Raw genomic sequence first — 22995 nt, 5'->3', positions numbered from 1 at the left:
ATAGAGCGTGATCTACAGTTTCTTAACCCCATTCTTGTGGTTCATCTCAAACTGATCAGATATAAAATGAAGCTAATACACTAAAAAAAAGGACGCATCACGAAGGAATTATCCGAATGGGACGTAAATCAGTAGATGTGATGTACATATACAGACAAACAAATGATTACAATTTCAGAGAAATGGAACGATTTATTCAAGAGAAACAACTTTACAAATCGAATAATTCAATGATGCTTTTCTCCACCTCTCTTCTTTATGCAAGCTGTTATTCGGCTTGACATTAATTGACAGAATTGTTGGTTGTTCTCCTGCGGGCTATCGTGCCATATTGTGTCCAACTGGCGCGTTAGATCGTCAAAATGCGGATATGGTTGGAGGGCTCTGCCCATAATGCTCCAAACGTTCTCACTAGGAGACAGATCCCGTGATGTTTTTGGCCAAGATAGGGTTTGGCGAGCGAAAAGCGGTAGGAGCTCTCACCATGTGCGGGCGGGAATTATCTTGCTGAAATGTAAACCCAGGATGGCTTGCCATGAAGGGCAACTAAATGGCGTGCAGCATATCGTCGACGTACCGCTGTGCTGTACTGGTCCCTCGGATGACAACCAGAGAGACTCTGCTATGAAAAGAAATGACATCCCAGATCATCACTTCATGTTCTCAGGCCATATGACGGAAGACAGTCACGTTGATCTTCCACGGCTGTCCGGGGTGTCTACAGACAAGTCTTCGATGGAGATCAGGGATCAGTTCGAAGCAGGACTCATTACTGAAGACAATTCCACTCCAGTCAATAGGATTTCAGGCCGAAGACGTGTCTGGAGACGCCCCAGACATGATAAAGTAATGTATAGTGGGGTATAATATCCAGTCGACGACATGATTATTACAGACAGTTCATCAATTGCGGGAACGTATTGGTCAACAGCTAATTCAATACATGACAGGCATCCTCTGTAACACCACGATGTGATTTGCGATAACTGGAGCTTTAATAAAACCCTGTGGAATACCCATTAACGACCATGGTGTCACACTACAACGTCTGCCTGTTTTTTTCTCTTCTTCCATTTCACTATCGATCATCGGAGGAATTTTGAAATTTAGCACTTTCGCCAGTTTTCACTTAACAACGCATAATAAAACTGTTTAGTCAACGTGAGTGGATAGGATACAAGACCCAATGTCCCATATTCGTTGCTAGCGCAAGTACACATGAAATCAGAGGGATCGCGGCAAGCCGTGTTATCAAATGGTTCAAATGGCTCTGACCACTATGAGACTTAACCTCTGAGGTCATCAGTTCCCTAGAACTTAGAACTACTTAAACCTAACTAACCTAAGGACATCACACACATCCATACCCGAGGCAGGATTCGAACCTACGACCGTAGCGGTCGTGCGGTTCCAGACTGTAGTGCCTAGAGCCGCTCGGCCACTCAGGCCGGCGCCGTGGTATCATGCGACGACGTAACACAGGCCCAAAATGCGCCCTTTAGGTTGTTGTATATTTATTGCAGCTGCTTCTGCTGCAGCATCTGTGTAATAGCAATTAAGATACACATTGTATAACCAAACTATTATACCGCTGCCACCGCAATAAATTGTTGTTCGCATATTTTAATTGTAACTGAATGAAAATTATGGATAGGTAATATATTTGTGAACATTACGTAATTAAACAATATTTTTCAGCAAAGAAAGCATTTTGGCAGGCTTGATCTACGAAAAGGTTAATAGAAGAATAAAGTGCCTGAACATCGCGAAAAGCAACATACTTTTTAAGAATCTCTGCTTGCTGTTGATAAGGATACATATACATTGTATGACTGTAATACTAATCGCAAATTTTGGAATGGCCAGCCGCGGTGGTCGAGCGGTTCTAGGCACTTCAGTCCGGAACCACGCGGATGCTACGGTCACAGGTTCGAATCCTGTCTCAGGCATTGATGTGTGTGATGTCCTTAAGTTAGTTATGTTTAAGTAGTTCTAAATTTAGGGGACTGATGACCTCAGCTGTTAAATCCCATAGTGCTTAGAACCATTTTATCCATTTGAAAGTGTGGAATACCGAGGATTGGTTCTTATGATTGATATGAGATTAAAAGAGGATCTGTTCTCTGCAACAATAATTGTGAAGGACCGCAGTCTATACATAGAAATTTAGTCAGTTGCGACTATAAGTCACTCTTCTACAGTGTTTGAAAACAACGTGTATCCGTATCTGTCGTTGGAGAAAATGCTTTTTAAATAACTGTCCATGTTTTTGACTGAAAAGTGACTTTTTTATTATTCTGAAATGTTTGTCATGAAAATGTGGCATATAATCTTTGGATTCTCTGCAGCTGACGCAAACGAATTTTCTTTCTTCTTTTCTCTAGCGTCTATCCCATCTAGTACAGGGTCCGTTTTTCAGGATTCGTTAAAATTTATTGTATAATTTAACTTTGTAGCTATATGTCCTTGACGGCACAGTCGTGAAGCTAACCTAGGAGAGGAAATCATATGTGCATTCTGTAAGTGAATAATGTGAGCTTTATTCTGTGTGTTATCGTACTTCAGCTGCTTGTGGGTAACATACTTTTTAAGATAGAATTTGGGACCAGCTCAGCATTTGCTAAACAACTGTGGGAAACAGCCTAAGAAGCACTCTCAGCTGACGGCGTACCAGTCCACAGTGGTTAATCCACGCGCTGATTCAGTCCAGGTATGGATCACCTCCTCGTCTCGCAAGATAGCACGTTGCGCCTTACGCTATAGGAACAATTCAATTAACGGAACAAAATGTTATAGCTTTAAAGCTCACTATTAGCCAACACCCTAGACATACTGACTTCCAAGCACTGCATCCCAGATATTCTCAATAATATTCATGTCTGGGGAGTCTGATCGCTAGCGGAAGTGTTTAAACTCAGAAGAGTTTTCCTGGAGTCGCTCTGTAGCTTTGACGTGTGGGATGTCGCATTGTCCTGCTGGAATTGCCCAAGTCCGTAAGAATGCACAATACGCATGAATGGATGCAGGTGATCAGACAGAATGATTACGTATGTGTCTCTTGTCGGAGTCGTATCTAGACGTATGAGGGGCCCCATACCACTCAAACTACACACGCCCCACACCATTACAAAGCCTCCAACAGCTTGAACAGTTCCCTGCTGCCGGTCCATGGATTAATGAGGTGGTCTCCATACCCGAATACCTCCATCCACTCGATACAATTTGAAACAAGACTCGTCCGACCAGACAATATATCTCCAGTCATCAACAGTCTAATGTCGGAGTTAACGGGCCCGGGCGTAAAGCTTTGTGTCGTGCAGTCATTAAGGGTACACGAGTGAGCCTTCGGCTCCGAAATCCATTATGGATGATGTTTCGTTGAATGGTTCGCCCGCTGCCACTTGTTGATGGCCCAGCAATGAAATCGGCAGCAATCTGCGGAAATGGCTCTGAGCACTATGTGACTTAACATCTATGGTCATCAGTCCCCTAGAACTTAGAACTACTTAAACCTAACTAACCTAAGGACAACACACAACACCCAGCCATCACGAGGCAGAGAAAATCCCTGACCCCCCCGGGAATCGAACCCGGGAACTCGGGCGCGGGAAGCGAGAACGCTACCGCAAACCACGAGATGCGGGAAATCTGCGGAAAGGTTGCACTACTGTCACGTTGCACATCAGTCGTCAGTGGTCCCGTTCTTGCAGGACCTTTTTGCGGCCGCAGCGATGTCGGAGATTTGATGTTTTACCGGATTCCCGATATTCACGATACACTCGTGAAATGGCCGTACGGGATAATCCATACGTCGTCGCTACTTCAGATGCTGTATCCCATCGCAAGTGCGCCCACTGAAACACTATGTTCAAACTCACATCATGATAACCCGCCTTTGTAGCAGCAGTAACCGATCTAGCAACTGTACCAGACACTTGTTGTCTTAGATAGGCGTTGCCTACCGCAGGGCCGTATTCTGCCTGTTTACATATCTTTGTATTTGAATACGCATGCCTATACCAGTTTCTCTGTCGCTTCAACGAATGACAACGTCATAAGGGGCGGAGGACAAACTCAGAAGGAGGAGGATTGGGGAGGAAATCGGTCGTGGTCTTTCCCAGATAACGATCGCAGCATTCGCCTTTACCGATTTAGGGGAACGATGAAAAACCAGCAGTTGTACAGCCGGACTGATTTTTCTTCCTTCTCCTCGACAGTGTAGCTTCAGAGCCTTAATCTCTGCACCACATCGCGCGGACCTTATTTTAGGTGGTATTTGTTTGGAGTACTTTTCTAAAGTGCTTGTAACGTTCACACCAAGGGTAGATACGTATTTTAATCGCAACGGAAAGAAAAGTGTATCTATACGAGAAGACTGATGAGCTAGACTCTTCGACTGAAACAGTGAATATTGATTTTTGTTTGCTTTATTAGTTCCTCTAAAATTCCTTCACCTCAGTTACAGTACTTCTTAAATTTACAAATGGCAAAACTTCCGTTCATTAATTTTACTTCAAAAGGGAAGAAAGAACAAAATATATATTATTTTATCACAGTTAACACTAAATCTCCTATCAGCACTAGATAATAATGTAAAAGTTAATATACGATTGTGTTAAATTTACGTTTCCTAATAATTAGTTAAAGGAAAGGAAACTAATACAAAAGCATGATCAACTTCAACAAACACTGTTACCTTTGATTTATATTGAGGGATTGACTGTCTGAATGGGTGTAAGATCAGATGACCCCTTGAAGTTAGGAATCGAAAGTTTGGTTAAAAAAATGGCCAATGAGGAGTGTTCTCGAAGAACTTCTCGTATATTTTGATCTTGAGGACTGTATAAGTGATGTGACTTCTGTAAATTCCTCAGCGTGATTGATGAACGACACGTTGTAGCAGGCGACAGGCGACTATTTCAGTTGTCGAAACATGTGTAGAATCAGTTCGGCGGGAAAATGGGAAAGATAGCATCAGTTGTCCAACATCAGGGCATACTCGTACTCCCTATGTACCAGTAACTAAGGAGCAATAGTCGGCGTAAGGAAGATATGCGTGATACGTATAGTGTTGGTTTGGTATGAATGCTAAGTGCAGTTTGATGGAAGAAGTGTACAGAAATGCGCTATAGTTTCCGTTATAGGAAAAAAGTGATAAACAACATGTTTAAATATGAGGACAAAATGAAAATTATTCAATAGGCCCCTGAAGGAGTGCTTATGGAGATGAAAAATTCTTTTATTACACGACTCAGTGCACTTTATTCAAAATTTTGTAAGTGAGTAGATTTCATCGCTCAACTGCTGTTTTAGAGGATCTGAAAAATATTTATCTACGGTTGCTACGTTCTCTTTACTGGACTTCTCCATCCGCGTATTCCTTTATATGTTGAATAGGTGGGCGTTGGAAATGGTCAAATCGGGTAAAAAGAATGGAGATTCCAGCAGCTCATTAAAAAATCCCTCCGTTTTTCTATTAGCAAAGTGCCAATGTATGTCCTGATGAGACATAGTATACTTTTACAATCCGTTCCTCTCTTCCCAGTCGGCCGCCGTGGCCGAGCGGTTTTAGGCGCTTCAGTCCGGAACTGCGTGACTGCTACGGTCGCAGGTTCGAATCCTGCCTCGGGCATGGATGTGTGTGATGTCCTTAGGTTAGTTAGGTTTAAGTAGCTCTAAGTTCTAGAGGACTGATGACCTTAGATGTTAAGTCCCATAGTGCTCAGAACCATTTGAGCCTCTTTTTCCGTATTTATTCATCCATTGGTTCGATAGACTTCGCCAGTTATTTTTATTACTTACAAGGCAATAAAACAGAAGAACCCTTTTTTTCATCCCAGGAAACATTAACCATATCCTATATTAAAACGACGTCCGAGTTTTTGTGGTACGCGGTCATCTTCCTTCAGTCACATCTCTCATCGCTATGTCTGTTTTTGCGTAGAGTGGCGGACCGTTACAAACATGTGCACAAAATCAGTTGAATCCTTTGTAAAACGGTTGTAATACTTCTGAGAAATATTTGCTCACATTTACTTTTAGACAGAATTCAGTTGATGTATGCCGTATATTGTACGAACTTTTTTCACAATGAATTCCCAACGCTAATCGTTCTGTATTTTTTCTTTTAATATAAGTACTGCGCAAGTTGTTTTATACATCTTTGACTTGCATATCCGCAACTGCCACACTGCGATATTTTCCTGTGTTTTTGTCTGCTTCTGCAGACTTACGGTGTCTTTCAAGGGGGTAACACTCAAGAGATTTATAGCCGGGCTGAAATTCAGCCACTGCTTGCTTTAGTGTTAACAACTGTCAAGGAACAGACTCGTTAACAGCTTTCCGCTCCGTCTGATGAATTTCCTTTGGAAATACAGTACACAAAACAGAGAATTAAAGCTCGAAATTCTGGTTTCCCCATTTGAACTACTTCAAAAAAGTCATCTAAACAAATCTATTCCGCAGATCAAGTTGACACTTCCGTTATTAGCAGTGTGAACCAACATGTTGTTGTTGCTGTTGCGGTCATCAGTTCAACCTACACTCATGTGAACCTGATTAATGAAGTCAAGCCTAGGTCTCTCTACAATTTTTACCCCTCCCATCCCTCACTCTTCTCCACTGCCAAACTGACGAGTCTTTGATTGAGCAGGATACATACCAACAACCGATCCCTTCTTTTAGTCAAGTTGTGTCGTAAATTTCTCTTCTCCCCATTTCTATTCAGTATCTCCTGATTAGTTACCTGATCTATCCGTCCACACTTCAACGTTCTCTTGTAGCACCATTTAACAGCAGTTTCTATTTACGTCCTGTTTGAACTGTTTGCCGCCTACGTTTCGCTTCCGTACGAAGTTAAACTCAGAGACATAACTGCAGAAAAGTGTTCCTAACATTTCAGTCCACTCGTATATCTTATGTTGTCTGTAATTCCCCTTCCAGAGATCTACATCTCAGAAATCCTCTCTCTTTCACCCATTGTTACTTATTTTACTGGACAAATAGCTAAACTCACTACTGCTTTTGTATCCCATTTCTTATCCTATTTCTCTCAGCATAATCTGACTACATTTTGTACATTCCATTACCCTTGTTTTACTTGCGTTGATGTACATCTTGTAACCCCTTTTCAAGATACTATTTATTCCATTCAGCTGCTGTTCCAAGTATTTTCCATCTCTGAAACAATTAAAATGTCGTCGGAAAACTTTAAAGTATTAATGTCTTCTCCTAGATGCAACGGCCTTGCCACAGTGGATACACCGGTTCCCGTCAGATCACCGAAGTTAAGCGCTGTTGGGCGCGGCCGGCACTGGGATCGGTAACCGTCCGGGCGATTTTTCGGGATGCACTCAGCCTCGTGATGCCAACTGAGGAGCTACTCGACCAAATAGTCGCGGCTGCGGTCACAGAAAACCATCCGAACGACCGGGAGAGCGGTGTGCTGACCACACGCCCCTTCTATCCGCATCCTCAACTGAGAATGATACGGCGGTCGGATGGTCCCGATGGGCCACTTGTGGCCTGAAGACGGATCGAGTGCTCTTCTCTCAGAACTAATATTTCCTTTCCAAATTTTTGTTTGCGTAACTGCTTGATCCATGCACAGACTCAATGACCTTCTATCACCCCTTACTCAACTACTGTTTCCCTTGGATGCTTTTCGTCTCGTGTGACTTCGGTCTGTTTTTCCTTACAATCTACAGATAGTCTTTCGCTCCCTGTTTTTCATCCCTGCTACATTCAGAATTTCAAAGTAGGTTTTCCAGACAACATTGTAAATAATCTGTTTCTCCATCTACAAATGATATTAAAACAGCTTTGTCTTTCTTCAATTTATGGTATAAGAGAAGTTGGTTCAAATGGCTCAGAGCACTATGGGACTTAACTTCTAAGGTCATCAGTCCCCTAGAACTTCGAACTACTTAAACCTAACTAACCTAAGGACATCACACACATCCATCATCCATGCCCGAGGCAGGATCCGAATCTGCGACCGTAGCGGTGGCGCGGTTCCAGACTGTAGCGCCTAGAGCCGCTCGGCCACCTCGCCGGCTATAAGAGATGTCGTAGCGTCAGTATTGCCACGCTTAATGTCAGGTCGCGAGCTTATCACCTTGCAGTAGTATTGCACGTGGATCACTATGAAGCAAATTGTAGGAACTGGGACACGTGCGGACGTATGAAGGCAGGACGTGAATGGAGTGAGAAAACTGTGAATAGACGTTGATAAGACATGGCCCGACGGCGCTGGCGGGTCCCGGCCCAGCCCTGACCTAGGGCAAAGCGGCGGCGCGCTACTTGACCTGTTATTACAGCGCGCCAAGTGCAGCCAGGAAGCGCTCCTCTTGTTTATTTCACGCAGAATAAACCACCGCGCAGCCTCTCATGTGCGCCTGTCAACTCCCCTTGCCACATTTTTTTCTTGGTTCAACATGCTAGAGTGGCAGTATATCAATGTATAGCGCTCGTCTAAACGTCATACATCCGTTTCACCGTACCTCCCGCACGAGTGTAACTCTCCATTATGCAGTTCAGTGTTGCTTCGTTTTTATTTCTCACCGTTGTTTTCCTTAAACGAATTTCTTATTACAATGGAATAAGACAACTAAGGAACTATTCATCCAGACATAGAGATGGCACGAATATGACAAAAATGCGTTAATATTTGCAAAGTACACTAGTGTGTAAAACTAAAGCAACACACCGCTGATTCCCCGTGTCTAATTTACAATATAATAATACGAACTGTCAAGTGGCGCGGGGTAGCCGCGCGGTCTCAGACGGTTTGCTACGGTTCGCGCGGGTCCCCCGTCGGAGGTTCGAGTCCTCCCTCGGCATGGGTGTGTGTGTTGCCTTCAGCGAAGTTAGTTTAAGTTAGACTAAGTAGTGTGTAAACCTAGGGACCGATGACTTCAGCAGTTTGGTCCCATAGGAACTTACCACCATCACCACCAAACTGTCAACAGACGTCGGTACGATCGTAACCTGCAAGGAAGATGGAACAACGGTTAACCGATAACCACGCCATCGATTACGTCAGGGCACCTATCAAACGGGGTAGTCTCTGCCTGGTAGGCCTGTGGACACAGCCACAGACGGTGCAGTATGCCACGGAGAAGACGCCTACCAGACTCTGTGCGGTGGAGGGCCATAGGAAGAATGGAAGCAGGACAGTAGCAAACTGATGTAGACTGACTGCATAATGTGAATCGTTCTGTTGTTAATAGAGACGGAAAATGTATCCCGCAGACCAGGGCAGGGCTGACCCCATGGGACATCAGAAAGAGAGGACCGTTATTTGGTTGTAAGGGCATGACTGTAACGCTTTAGTACTGCACAGCAACTGTCATCCGACCTCGCTGCACTCTCTGGACGTGTTTTATCGAGGCAACGGTGTACAGAAGGCTTTGACAGAATGGCCGTTACTGTCGGAGACCTGCTGTATGTGTACCTCTGACCCGTCTTCACATAAGGGAATGTCTAGAGTTGAGTCACCAACATGCCACGTGGACGGTCGGATAGTGGGTCAATGTTCTTTTAACCGGTGAGAGTGATTCTCGACGGTTTCGCATCTGGAGGGAACGTGGAAGAGGCCGATGTCGAGGAGGATCCCTAATGGTGTAGGCAAGGAGTATGTTGGCTACTCTAACATCCATTCATGAAATAGTACGAGTGAATCGGCACGGTTTAACTTTTGTCAGGTATCGTGACGAGATCTTGGAACCTCATCCGCGGTTATTGCGAGGTGCTGTGGATCTAGACTTCGAACTGATGGACGATAATTCTCGACCTTTTAGAACACGGATGGTTGTGTTTTCTTCGAACCGGGAGATATTGCACGAATGGCGTGGCCTGCTCGCTCATCAGATTTGAATCCCATAGAGCATATCTGAGATGCACTAGGGAGACGGGTTGCATCACGTCAGCATCCACCAACCACACTCCAAGTCACATACATGTTAAATGTCGTTGAAGTTCTCTTAAATACTTCTTTGAAATGCCGCATGAAATGTATGTGGTTCCATTAGAAAAAAAGTTGTTGTCATAATTCGACGACTATAAATGTTAAAAATGACTTGCGAACGTCAGGAAATTCGCCATATTGGGCGCAATAGCTTGGCTAAAACCGCACCTCGATATATTTATACATTATAGACATATTTGGGGTGTCCTGTGTTAACTGCCTGACCCTGTATATTGTACGGTGTTGATAAGAAAACTTCGGAACTGATTTTAGTGATGAAACGGAGTAGTGTTGTTTTTTGTTTAGGAATTGATCTTCCATGAAAATTCTGGCCATAAAATAAATATTGTGTGTCCACTGGCAATGAACTGCCTATTAATTCACTACAGCAGTACGTACTAGTCAGCTGATGCTATTGGAATCATCGTCAAGCAAGGTGGCGCAGTAGCTGGACATTCGTATATGGTGCAAATATCCGCCTGTAAATCGTGATTCGTACTTCTGGCCATTAATATTTCACACCAACGAAGATAGCAAATAATGAATTTTTTTGCGGTATTGCACTGCCTGTGCCGTATAGAAACACGAAGCAATGCACCAGGCAAGCGACTTTCAATCAAAATGTCTCCCCTCTAAGGGAATATACATAATAAATGTACGAGTGCAAGTTGTAAACACATGGCTGACCGTTATGTAAGTTTGGGTCTACTCGTAAACTGTGCTCGGATACCCTAATGGTAAGGCGATTGCTCGCGATAAGCGAGAAATCTGTGTTCGAGTTAGGGTCCGGTACAAATTTTCACTGTCGTTAATCCGTCATACAGCTGACCATTGCCCATATTGGCAACATTAAAAACATTTCGTTAAATTTTATTTATTGTGCGGGTAAAATATTTTAGGAAGAATACACCTTTGAATTTGTAGATGATTTGAGAATGTATAGGCTACGCAGATTGGTCACTTAAGGTGGCAACTATGGTTGTAACCCGATCTCTTCTTACCTCCATCCATTCATAAAAGAGCTAGCCCTGCGTTTCCATTGCTCTTGACGTCGGCTAGACATAAACTTTAATCCATCATTAGCTTCTCGTGGCACCAGCACAGGAGTAATTTATGCTACGAAGTGTCATTCTATGTTCGAGTTAGGGTCCGGCACAAATTTTCACTGTCGTTAATCCATCATACAGCTGACCATTGCCCATATTGTCAACATTGAAAACATTTCGTTAAATTTTATTTGTTGTGCGGGTAAAATATTTTAGGAAGAATACACGTTTGAATTTGTAGATGATTTGGGAATTTATAGGTTACGCAGATTGGTCACTTACGGCGGCAACTATGGTTGTAACCCGGTCTCTTCTTATCTCCATCCATTCACAAAAGAGCTAGCCCTGCGTTTCCATTGCTCTTGACGTTGGCTACACATAAACTTTAATCCATCATTAGCTTCTCGTGGCACCAGCACAGGAGTAATTTATGCTACGAAGTGTCATTCTATGTTCACACGGGGCTCTTACGGTTTGTACCAGCGATGCCCCAATACTGTAGGCTCGTGCAGGCCCAGGCTGCAGTTTATTTCAACGTAGGTTAACGGCGACGAAGACCATGGCCGACTTCTCTGCTGCTACCAGCTCGAAGGTCACCAAACCTGTTTCCTTTTTAGTCTCTATGAACACTCTGTCTTGTATATTTCCATACATTCCGTCACCACACCTGAGCTAGTCGTGATGTTGTTTGGTGATTGTTTTCATCTTTTACTTCGGTTATCCGTTCCACTTACATTTTTGTAAAAAAAAAGAAAGAAAAGAAAGAAACAATCTCTATTATTCTGTCACCACGAGGCTTTCGACTCATTTATTACAATTTACAGTGTTTTTAAAACAGTTCAACATATTAATTAATAATTTGCATTGGAGAAATAGCTCTCACAAACAGATTTAAGTAATATAGTTTACTTAAAGCTGCATTTTCTTATGGAAGCTTGTGTTCCCATTGCGAACCTTAACTTAACTTAAGATACCAAACTTCTCCTTTCTAGGAACTCGTCTTCATGTAAATTTTGAGTAAATACATAATATTTGTCCTATTTCGTGCTAGGTAATCAATATCCAGTACAATACACTTTCGTCTACCAAACTCATCTTTCTGTTCTCTTACCTTCTAAGGATGTGCAATCCTTTTTTATATTTATTTTTGGTTTTGGGTAACAAAGAACATACAGCCAACAGCAGTTACAAATGTTCCACATTAACATAACTGAAATTTCCGCAGTAGAACAATAAAAAGAGTTCGATGTACAAAGAAAGTCCTTAACGTAAAATAAAAGCACTAATAGATGAATATAAAACTGGTAGCACTAGTTACAACTGCACATTAGTGCTGTTTTAACAATAGATCACTGTTCAGTGCCCGAAGTACAAAGATAAGTTTGTTATATAAATTAAACGCACAAAATGACGATCCAGGCTTCGAAATGAGCCTATTTCAGATGACAAAGACATGCACAGCAACTTATAATTGAAAGCTGTACAACGCCGTCGTTTACAAAGGTAAGTTCTTAATGCAACACAAAAAGACGTCGCAGTTTCCAAACTGGCTGGTTCCATGGGAGGACAAGATCGACGTAACTTATAGGTCAAAGCTGGATACCGGGGTCTTTTAACTAACTCGCCGGAAAATAATACCTACATACACTCCTGGAAATTGAAATAAGAACACCGTGAATTCATTGTCCCAGGAAGGGGAAACTTTATTGACACATTCCTGGGGTCAGATACATCACATGATCACACTGACAGAACCACAGGCACATAGACACAGGCAACAGAGCATGCACAATGTCGGCACTAGTACAGTGTATATCCACCTTTCGCAGCAATGCAGGCTGCTATTCTCCCATGGAGACGATCGTAGAGATGCTGGATGTAGTCCTGTGGAACGGCTTGCCATGCCATTTCCACCTGGCGCCTCAGTTGGACCAGCGTTCGTGCTGGTCGTGCAGACCGCGTGAGACGACGCTTCATCCAGTCCCAAACATGCTCAATGGGGGACAGATCCGGAGATCTTGCTGGCCAGGGTAGTTGACTTACACATTGTAGAGCACGTTGGGTGGCACGGGATACATGCGGACGTGCATTGTCCTGTTGGAACAGCAAGTTCCCTTGCCGGTCTAGGAATGGTAGAACGATGAGTTCGATGACGGTTTGGATGTACCGTGCACTATTCAGTGTCCCCTCGACGATCACCAGAGGTGTACGGCCAGTGTAGGAGATCGCTCCCCACACCATGATGCCGGGTGTTGGCCCTGTGTGCCTCGGTCATATGCAGTCCTGATTGTGGCGCTCACCTGCACGGCGCCAAACACGCATACGACCATCATTGGCACCAAGGCAGAAGCGACTCTCATCGCTGAAGACGACACGTCTCCATTCGTCCCTCCATTCACGCCTGTCGCGACACCACTGGAGGCGGGCTGCACGATGTTGGGGCGTGAGCGGAAGACGGCCTAACGGTGTGCGGGACCGTAGCCCAGCTTCATGGAGACGGTTGCGAATGGTCCTCGCCGATACCCCAGGAGCAACAGTGTCCCTAATTTGCTGGGTAGTGGCGGTGCGGTCCCCTACGGCACTGCGTAGGATCCTACGGTCTTGGTGTGCATCCGTGCGTCGCTGCGGTCCGGTCCCAGATCGACGGGTACGTGCACCTTCCGCCGACTACTGGCGACAATATCGATGTACTGTGGAGACCTCACGCCCCACGTGTTGAGCAATTCGGCGGTACGTCCACCTGGCCTCCCGCATGCCCACTATACGCCCTCGCTCAAAGTCCGTCAACTGCACATAGGGTTCACGTCCAGGCTGTCGCGGCTTGCTACCAGTGCTAAAGACTGCGATGGAGCTCCGTATGCCACGGCAAACTGGCTGACACTGACGGCGGCGGTGCACAAATGCTGCGCAGCTAGCGCCATTCGACGGCCAACACCGCGGTTCCTGGTGTGTCTGCTGTGCCGTGCGTGTGATCATTGCTTGTACAGCCCTCTCGCAGTGTCCGGAGCAAGTATGGTGGGTCTGACACACCGGTGTCAATGTGTTCTTTTTTCCATTTCCAGGAGTGTGTATGGAACCAGTGAAGTAAAGCAGTTGCGTTTGTAGTGAGGGCGTAGACCATCCCAATTAATTTCTTGTACACGACCGCCTCTGCGGTCGTGTGCTGGCATGCGACAGTATGACATGCTTAAGATCCTCCAACGTCGTTGTGTCCTGATCAGTGTCCAGAAGCGATGATTTTCTACCGGTACAGATGGGCGGGGTGACACCTATGTCCCAGCCTCATGCGGATGAGACAGGTCGCATGACATCTACTAATCTTCACCGAGGTGAACCACGGCCGAGAAGAGACGTTCGCCAGAATGACCGCCACGGGGTCGCCCTTATCATGCTCAGCTACGAGCCATTCACAATTCCAGTCTTGATAGTGAAGTACTTTTCTAGTTCTGTCATTCCCGTACCATGTCGTCGTTTTTCTTTCACAAAAGCTGCTGATCATATAAGAAACGGTATCAGGGGCGCTATCCCATTTAACTAAAATGTCGTATACGACAGTGCTTACACTCAGGTGATAGAAGTCACGGGATACCTCCTAATATCGCGCTGGACCTTCTTGTGGTCGGCATAGCGCAGCAACTCGACGTGGCAGGAACTCAAGTCGTTGGAAGCCCCCTGCATAAATACTGAGCCATGCCTCCTTTACAACTGTCCATAATCGTGAAAGTGTTTCCAGTGGAGGATTTTGTGCGCGAACTGACTTCTGGATTATGTCCCATAAACAGGCAGAACCTTCAAAATTAGACTGCAAGAACATCTTCTTAATGGATGGGGACAAGTAAAACAGAGCTCTGCCTTTGCCCAACACCTTAAAGCCAGTGGCCACAGAACTCCGCAGGTACAAAATTTTTAAGATTTTGCATTTTGCGCAAAAGGGTAAGAAGTTAAACATTTTGGAAGAAATTTAAATATTTAGGCATATGGAAGACAAAGATTTGTCTCTCCTTAACGGTCAAATAGTTGGCGCCAATCAGGCCTTTTTAGAAGTTATGAAATCGGTTTTATTAATGAAATCCTGGAGCTCTCGTAGTCCTGCCTAAATATGAGCCCTGTTCCTCTTTGGTCTTATGTCGTCTTCTTAGAAAAGCCATTAGGTTTTTTTTTACTCAAATAGGATACTTGCGAATTTGTCGCTTTAATGATGACGCATTTTACACATTTCAATGTAGCTATTAAAAAAGGGAGGGGTGAAATTTACCCGAATAACGTCCGTCTTCCTCGTTGGTGTGCATTTTTAAGCCTAATAATTTTACTTGTATTTTAGAAAAATAGTTTTCTTGCTAGACGTTCTAGCTCCAAATGACACAGTATTGAGTGTTACATGGGCGGCCTCTTTATTTGAAATTACTGTCCTGTGTTTTTTTAATGTTGCCGTTCTAGTGGTATATGATATGAAAAAATCTGTTTATGTACTGCATCTGTGTGTTGTATTATACACCTTGTTTTCTCATTTTAAATTTACCTCCTTTATTTATATTTTACTTCGTCAAAATTTTAGGATAAGTTAAGCACAGGTGTTGCCCCTAGTAATTTCATTTTATCAATGTTTTAAGTGCACTACATTTATAAAGTTTTAGTGGGTATATATATCCAGTTTACGATCTCTCATTTTTAATCACTGCTGCGTCGCAGCGCCATCTCTTGAGGTGATTCGGTATTAGGCTTCAGTACTGGCACACGACGCTGTGGCGCATTATGTTTACTACCTGAGCCCCCATCTTACTGTTACTCACTCCTGTGAACGGGAACGCGTTATGCACGTCTTGGTGCCTCTCGCGTCCATCTAGAAAAGGTAATGATTTTACTATTTTATATTTACAGTTTTTACTGAGTTTATACAGAAGAATACTGAAGATAAGGTGGATAGATCACGTAACTAATGAGGAGGTATTGAATAGGATTGGGGAGAAGAGAAGTTTGTGGCACAACTTGACTAGAAGAAGGGATCGGTTGGTAGGACATGTTTTGAGGCATCAAGGGATCACAAATTTAGCATTGGAGGGCAGTGTGGAGGGTAAAAATCGTAGAGGGAGACCGAGAGATGAGTACACTAAGCAGATTCAGAAGGATGTAGGTTGCAGTAGGTACTGGGAGATGAAGAAGCTTGCACAGGATAGAGTAGCATGGAGAGCTGCATCAAACCAGTCTCAGGACTGAAGACCACAACAACAACAACAACAACAACTGAGTTTAACGAAGGCGATGTTGGCCTGATATATTCGACGATGCCCTTTGGCTACACTGACTAAAGGATTCTTAAGAAATACCAAATCAAGGTATTTGCTCTTTCAATAGGTGAGCTGTTTATAATTTCAATAGGTGAGCTGTTTATACATGCTTATAGGTTAACCAAGTCTGCACAAGGCGATCGCAATTCTTAAGTAGATGTATTTGTTCTCTGTTTTCTATTTAGATAACCTGAAGATGCCTAAATAAGGCGAAAAATAAAAAAAAACTAAAGTTGCAACCAAGACTGTTTTTAACCAATACCATAAATGTTCAATGCGATGTATGCCGGGCGATCTAGGTGGCCCAATTATTCGCTCGAATTGTCCAGAATGTTCGTCAAATCAACCCCGAACAACTGTGGGTGGCATGGCGCACTGTCATCCATAAAAATTCCATCGTTGTTTGGAAACCTGAAGTCCCAGGATCCAGACATAACCATTTCCAGACAGTGATCAGTTCAGCTGGACCAGAGGACCCAGTCCATCCCATGTGAACACAGCTCACATCATTATGGAGCCACCATCAACTTGCACAGCGAGTTGTTAACACCTTGGGTCCATGGCTTCGTGGTGTCTGCACCACACTCGAACCCTACGATCAGCTCTTACCAACTGAAGCCGAGACTGAGCTAACCAGGTCACGGTTTTCCAATCGTCTAGGGTCCAACTAGAGTGATCACGAGTCCAGGAGAGGCGCTGCAGGCGATGTGGTGCTGTTAGCAAAGGCACTCGCGTCAGTCTTCCGCCACCATAGCCCATTAACACCACATTTCGCCGCACTGCCCTAGAGGATACGTTTCTCGTACGCCGCACACTGATTTTTGCAAATGCATTTCTATGCAAATGCCGCTGCTCTCGGTCGTTAAGTGAACGCCGTCGGCAACTGCGCTGTCCTTGGTGAGAGGTAATTCCTGAAATTTAGTATTCTCAGCACACTCTCGACACTGTGGATCTCACAATATTGAATTCCTTAGCCATTTCCGAAATGGAATGTCCCATACAACTTGCTTCAATTATCATTCCGCGTTCAAAGTCTGTTAATTCCCGTCGCGAGGTCGTAACCACGTCTGAAACCTTTTCACATGAAGCACCTGAGTACAACTGACAGCTTCGCCAAGGCACTACCGCTTTATGCCTTGTGTACGTGATACTGCTGCCGTCGGTATATATGCTTATCGCTATGCCATGACTTGCGTCACCTGAGTGTACATATGTTTAACGATATGGACAGTCATTGGCGATCGTAGCTGTAGCGACCCGGAGAGTTGGGAAACGACGAAAGCGGAGTGTGGGGACCTCGTGTGGCGTCCGCTAAGCTGCGTGGCGCAGTGCAGACCTGTCGCGCTCCTCATCGCAATCTGCGCTCGAAGGTCAGTCGCGCGCGCAAAGTGCGCTCGTTCGCTGGGCTGAGTGCCTCCTGCGTAGTCGCCGGCTCCACTGGCGGGGGGCTTCGCCGCCGAACGCCCGCGCCGAAGTACGTATCTGCGCTGCACTTGTTTCCAGTAACGCTACTCGCTCTCAGTGTTTGTATTTCAACTTCAAACTATGTTATTTATCAAGACTTACTTTACTTTTTCGTGTCTGGAAACCGATCATTGTTTTTCAGACCAGTATCGGGCTGTGTCCAGGGCTTCTTTCTTGTCCACCTAAAAACCGTCGAGGTTGCATCTATAGGGACAGTTTGGACAAGCCGGATGATGTTCCAAGTCTTGCAGACCACAGTCGCATTTGTCGCCATCCACGTTACCATAACCCCACCTGATCATGTTTACAAACTGCCTGCTGGCTTCCTCGGGTTCTTCGGCCGTCGTTGTTTTGAGGATTTTTCTGACGTTTCACCAGCACTAGTGACTGGCATTGTCTGAGCTTCACCCTCCATTGCTGCTGGTGGACTGGAGTCGATCTTGCGGCCATAGACTATACGTACCTGGAGCGCTAACGTCCGAGAGCTTTTCCACGCGCATTTTCGGTGGGGTTCTCCTCTTGCTACCTGCAACAATCGTTCGCTGCAGCACGGGAATCCAAGATCCCTTCACCTCGAGGCTTTCTTCTCTCTTGTTGAAGCTATTCTCGTTTTTGTGTATTTCCTGAACAAGCGGGTGTGATACCTCTTCTCTACAGCCAGAACTTCCGTGTCGGTGAATTTTATTATGTGGTCGGCCTCACATAGCGCGTAGTCTGCCACGGCCGATTTCTCCACCTGTAATGCCGCTTATGTTCTGTGATCTTGGTACTGATTGATCGTCCAGTCATTCCAAGATAAACATTTCCGCCGGCCGGAGTGGCCGAGCGGTTGTAGGCGCTACAGTCTGGATCCGAGCCACCGCTACGGACGCAGGTTCGAATCCTGCCTCGTCATGGTTGTGTGTGATGCCCTTAGGTTAGTTAGGTTTAAGTAGTTTTAAGTTCTAGGGGACTGATGACCTCAGAAATGAAGTCCCATAGTGCTCAGAGCCATCTGAGCCATAAACTTTTCCACATGTGCATGGTACGCAGTATATTTCCGACATTGCACGTGGGTCCTTTTCCTCCTTTGCCGATTTGAGACATTCTTTTCAAAGGGAAAAAGGGACCCAGTTGCAATGTCGGGAATATACCACGTACCCTGCACACACGGAAAAGTTTCTTTCGTTATTTCACACAGTTCTGTTTGTCTGTTAGCACTGCCAACTCTATGCAAACGCCGCTGTTCTCGGTCGTTAAGTGAACGCAGTTGGCCACTGCCCTGTCCATACTGGACGGTCAGTCAACATCAGAATCACAGAACATAAGCGGCATTGCAGGTGGAGAAATCGGCCTGGCAGAGTACTTGCTATGAGAGGCCAACACGTAGTAAGATTTGCCGAAACACCGTTCTGGCTGTAGACTGGAGCTATCACACACGCTTGTTCAGAGAAGCTATAGAGATACACAAACACAGAGAATAGCTTCAACAAGAAAGAAAAAAGTCTCGAATTGAACGGATCCTGGATTCCCGTGCTGCATCGAACGACCGTTGCACATAGTAAGAGGAGAAACATACCGGAAATTAGCACGGAAAAGCCCTAGGACTTGGCGCGCCAGGTACATATACTCTGCGGCCGCCAGCTCGACTTCAGGTCACCACCAGAAGTGGAGGGTGAAGCTTCGACAATGCCAGGCACTAGTGCTGGCGAAACGTCAGAAAAATTATCAAACAAACATCGGCCGAAGAACGCGAGACAGAACGCAACAGCGAATCTCAGTCCTCCAGGCTGGCAGTCAGTGCCAAATGCGTCGATCATCGATAATTTGTCTGAGCTTCCCTGTGAATTCGTGGGATGTTCTTCGGGAGCTGGGGTTCTCAAGACCAGCAGCGCTGTAAAGCTTTGGTAGGGGTTGTGGGTTTCATAGATCCTGATGTAATTCGACATGTTTCATTAAGGCTTACGTCGACCTTCTTCGCGTGGGTTGATCTGGTCCATACTGAGCAGCTGTAGAGAAGCATAGTGCTTGGGCGTAGTTCTCAGAATAATGGGTTTCGTTCTCCATTTGCTGTTTACAAGTTTCCGCAAAATATTATTTCTGGAGGCCACCTTCTCACAGATATTTTCACAGTGGTGTCTGTATAGCAGAGATCTGTCCAATGTCACACACAGATACGTTGTTTTCCCTGTGTTTTCCAGTGTGGTATTATTCCAGGAAACATTGAGCTTTCATGTTGCTTGCCGAGGTAGTAGGTGGAAATCGCTTACGCGAGTCTTCGAAGGATTTGGTTTAAGGGAGTTACTTTGATAATATTCTGACAAAATCTGAGTTTTTTCTCCGGCTTTTGCTCTACCTCCTTGAAAATCCTCCCCTGATCTGTGACTGCCAAGTCATCTGCATATAGAAGATGCTTAGCATGGTAAGGTGTTGACTGGTCATTAGTTTATACATTAATAAGGGAGGAGGCCAGAACTCTTCCCAAGGCCAGTAAATTCCTTTGGTTTCTCCATCGGCTCTTCTTTCCCTCGAAAATGGCGCGAAATTGTCTACTTTGTAAGACAGACTCAGTGATCTTGACAAAATGGTAACATCTCAGTTCGTCAGAGAGTTTCTGGAAGAGCACCGTATGGTCGATTTTATCGTACGCAGAGCTGAGGTCGACCAATAGTCACCCTGTAATCTTTTTATTTTTGTACCGTTCCTCTATATGTTCTGTGAGGTACAGAATTTGGTTGGTGCATGACTTTTCAGGTCTAAAGCTTGTTGAGGGAAAAGTTTCAGATCGATAGAGTCGGCCATGTGGTTCAAAATGAGACTCTTTTACAATCTGTACATGTGGCAAAGAAGTGATATAGGTCGTTAGTTCTTTGGCGGGTCCGGTTCCTTCCCAAACTACAGAAGCGCCACTATCCTTGACTTTCTCCTCATCTTGGGGATCTTATAAGTTTCGCGGCAGTTGTTGAAGAGCAGCAGGATCCACATTTTGGAACCTGGGCCAAAATGTTTGATCTGCTCCGTGCACATAACATCCACCCCAGCCGCTTTACCATTTTTCGCAGTATTGAGGCCCTGATTGCGTTATTTCATAGTGAAAGGCTCTGTAAACCTATGTGTTTCGGATTGTAGGATCCTATTGATTATTACTTTTTGGTGTTTTGCATTGGCCTTTGCAGTCAAGAACAGTTAGTGGTCCGCTTGGTTGGGTGTAACCTCAGGAGGTTGCCTGGAGCCCTTTGGATTACCGCTGAGTCTTTTGATAAGATTATGGGCTACTTTTCTGTTGTGCCATGCCAATATCCTGCAAAGTATCGATCCATCTATTTTGCCTCGCTTTACTTAGCATTTGCATCAGTGTTGCGCCACTGCTATGGTTTCTTCATTGAAAGGGTCTTTCTGATATAGTTTCTCATATTTAGCTAGTAGTTTCTTAGGTAGAGGCCTGAGGGGGGGGGGGGGATTTTTGAAACGTATATACAGCTTTAACACAGTTCTCTGTTCCTTACAATGCAGTAACTGCGTTCGTCCAGCTTACACGAGAATAAGGCGTAATATTCTCTGCCGTACCTGGAAGAGCTATATCTTGCGGTATGGCTCTTTAATTGCGTCATCAACTTCGTTTAACGCTTTTGCAGTGAGTATATTCCATCACTGGACTGCGATAGTGAAAGGCCTGAAAAAGACACATCTAATGCTGCAATGACGTCTCATTGGGTGGTTTCCAGTCAGAAATTTCCCGTGTGCAACTAAATAAAGTCAGAGGTTGGTTAATATAGTGAATATTAGGTATATTTCACCTGCCTGCTCACTAACTGGTACTGTTCACTATCTTGTTATTTCCATCCTTGGTTGGAGTTTTGTGACATTTTCCACGTGGATGACCTGCAAGAAGCTTGTAGCCTCATCTGAATTAAACTGCAAACGTTATAATCGTTGAGAATCACTGAGAAGACCCCTTGTAAGTCTTAAACAACTTTCGAGAAATTTATGCTGTTTATAAACCGTCCGACCTTTATGAAGGAATTTAAATGGATGAACTTAAAACGTTAATCCACTTAAACGAAACACACTTAACATAACTTCAGAAAGATATATGAACAAAAATATTCCTCAGATCAAGCTGACGCACGACGCAAGTTATTGGGGAACATGTACCGATATTAGGATTTAAAAATGTTGTCGATATCATTGTCATATCAGTTCCAGATGGCATTCTTTTCTCCTTGCCACTGTAAACGGTCCTGTACTCATTTCAATAATACATCATATTTAAAACTTCCTTCAGGCGAATTCATGGTGAAAGACTTCAGCCGTATTCCTCATATACATTATTATATTATTATACAGTCCAAAGACTGCAGCAACCGACGAGTTGTCGTACGGTTTTAACAACTACTCGTATTCTGATGAGGCGGTATTAAAATTCGTGATGGAAGTTAACCGTGGTTTCGCTGACTCACTTCAGATGAAAGTTTGACTCACTTCTTCAACAAGTCAGCGATCAGTTATCGAGTCTTCTCCATTAAATACGGGCTCGTTCCCTAGACACCATCTTGAGGCTGATAAGAAATTAATTTGAAATCATCCTCTTCGTCTAAATGAGTATAAAAATTTTAGGATAACCATACAGAAAGTGGCTAGTTTGTAAATCATAGCCGGCCGGTGGGGCTGAGCGGGTCTAGGCGCTTCAGTGTGGAACCGCGCGACCGCTACGGTTGCAGGTTCGACTCCTGCCTCGGGCATGGATGTGTGTGATGTCCTTAGGTTAGTTAGGTTTAAGTAGTTGTAAGTTCTAGGGGACTGATGACTTCAGATGTTAAGTACCATAGTGCTCAGAGCCATTTGAACCATTTGTAAATCATAGACTGCTATAAAGTAAATAGTTTCTGTCTACGCGTGACTCACATACACTTCCATCGATGGAAATGGATAACGCATTATGCTATCCCAGTACGTCCCCATCTTATTCCACTCTCTACCTCAAGCACCAGTTTTGTGTTTTGAAAATTTGCATGTTCTTTTGATCTCTTTTGAGTTTGTGCTTTTTAGTTTCTGCGCAAAAAACACTAACCTAAATTTCAGAGAAATTGTCTTTTATTCCATATTGATCTTGGCTATACTAACAAGCTGTTATAAACAACGCATTTCATTGTTTGAGCGCCATGTGACTGAAGCAGCAAAGTTGGGTTGATTATAAAATTCATAAGACAGCCGCAGACCTCAGACAGATCGACATAACATGAATATATTTCAG

The 22995-nt window shown here is 44.4% G+C and overlaps 1 protein-coding gene across 7 annotated transcripts in view; it reads left to right on the top strand.

Annotated features, from left to right (window-relative positions):
• The window catches only part of LOC126298847 (nuclear factor 1 X-type), a 1745828-nt gene that overhangs the window by 420103 nt on the left and 1302730 nt on the right, over positions 1-22995 (top strand). Inside the window, exon 1 of one of the 7 annotated variants that reach the window (XM_049990353.1) lies at positions 17701-17772. The exons of the other annotated variants lie outside the window; for them this stretch is intronic. The gene's annotated coding sequence lies outside the window, so the exon portion shown is untranslated. Of the gene's footprint in view, positions 1-17700; positions 17773-22995 lie in introns of those variants that run through there. 7 annotated transcript variants of the gene reach the window in all.

Source organism: Schistocerca gregaria, chromosome X, assembly GCF_023897955.1.
Source record: "Schistocerca gregaria isolate iqSchGreg1 chromosome X, iqSchGreg1.2, whole genome shotgun sequence".
NCBI classification, from domain to species: Eukaryota; Metazoa; Arthropoda; class Insecta; order Orthoptera; family Acrididae; genus Schistocerca; species Schistocerca gregaria.
Note: the sequence above shows the minus strand (reverse complement) of the source record. Positions and strands in the feature narration are given on the sequence as shown.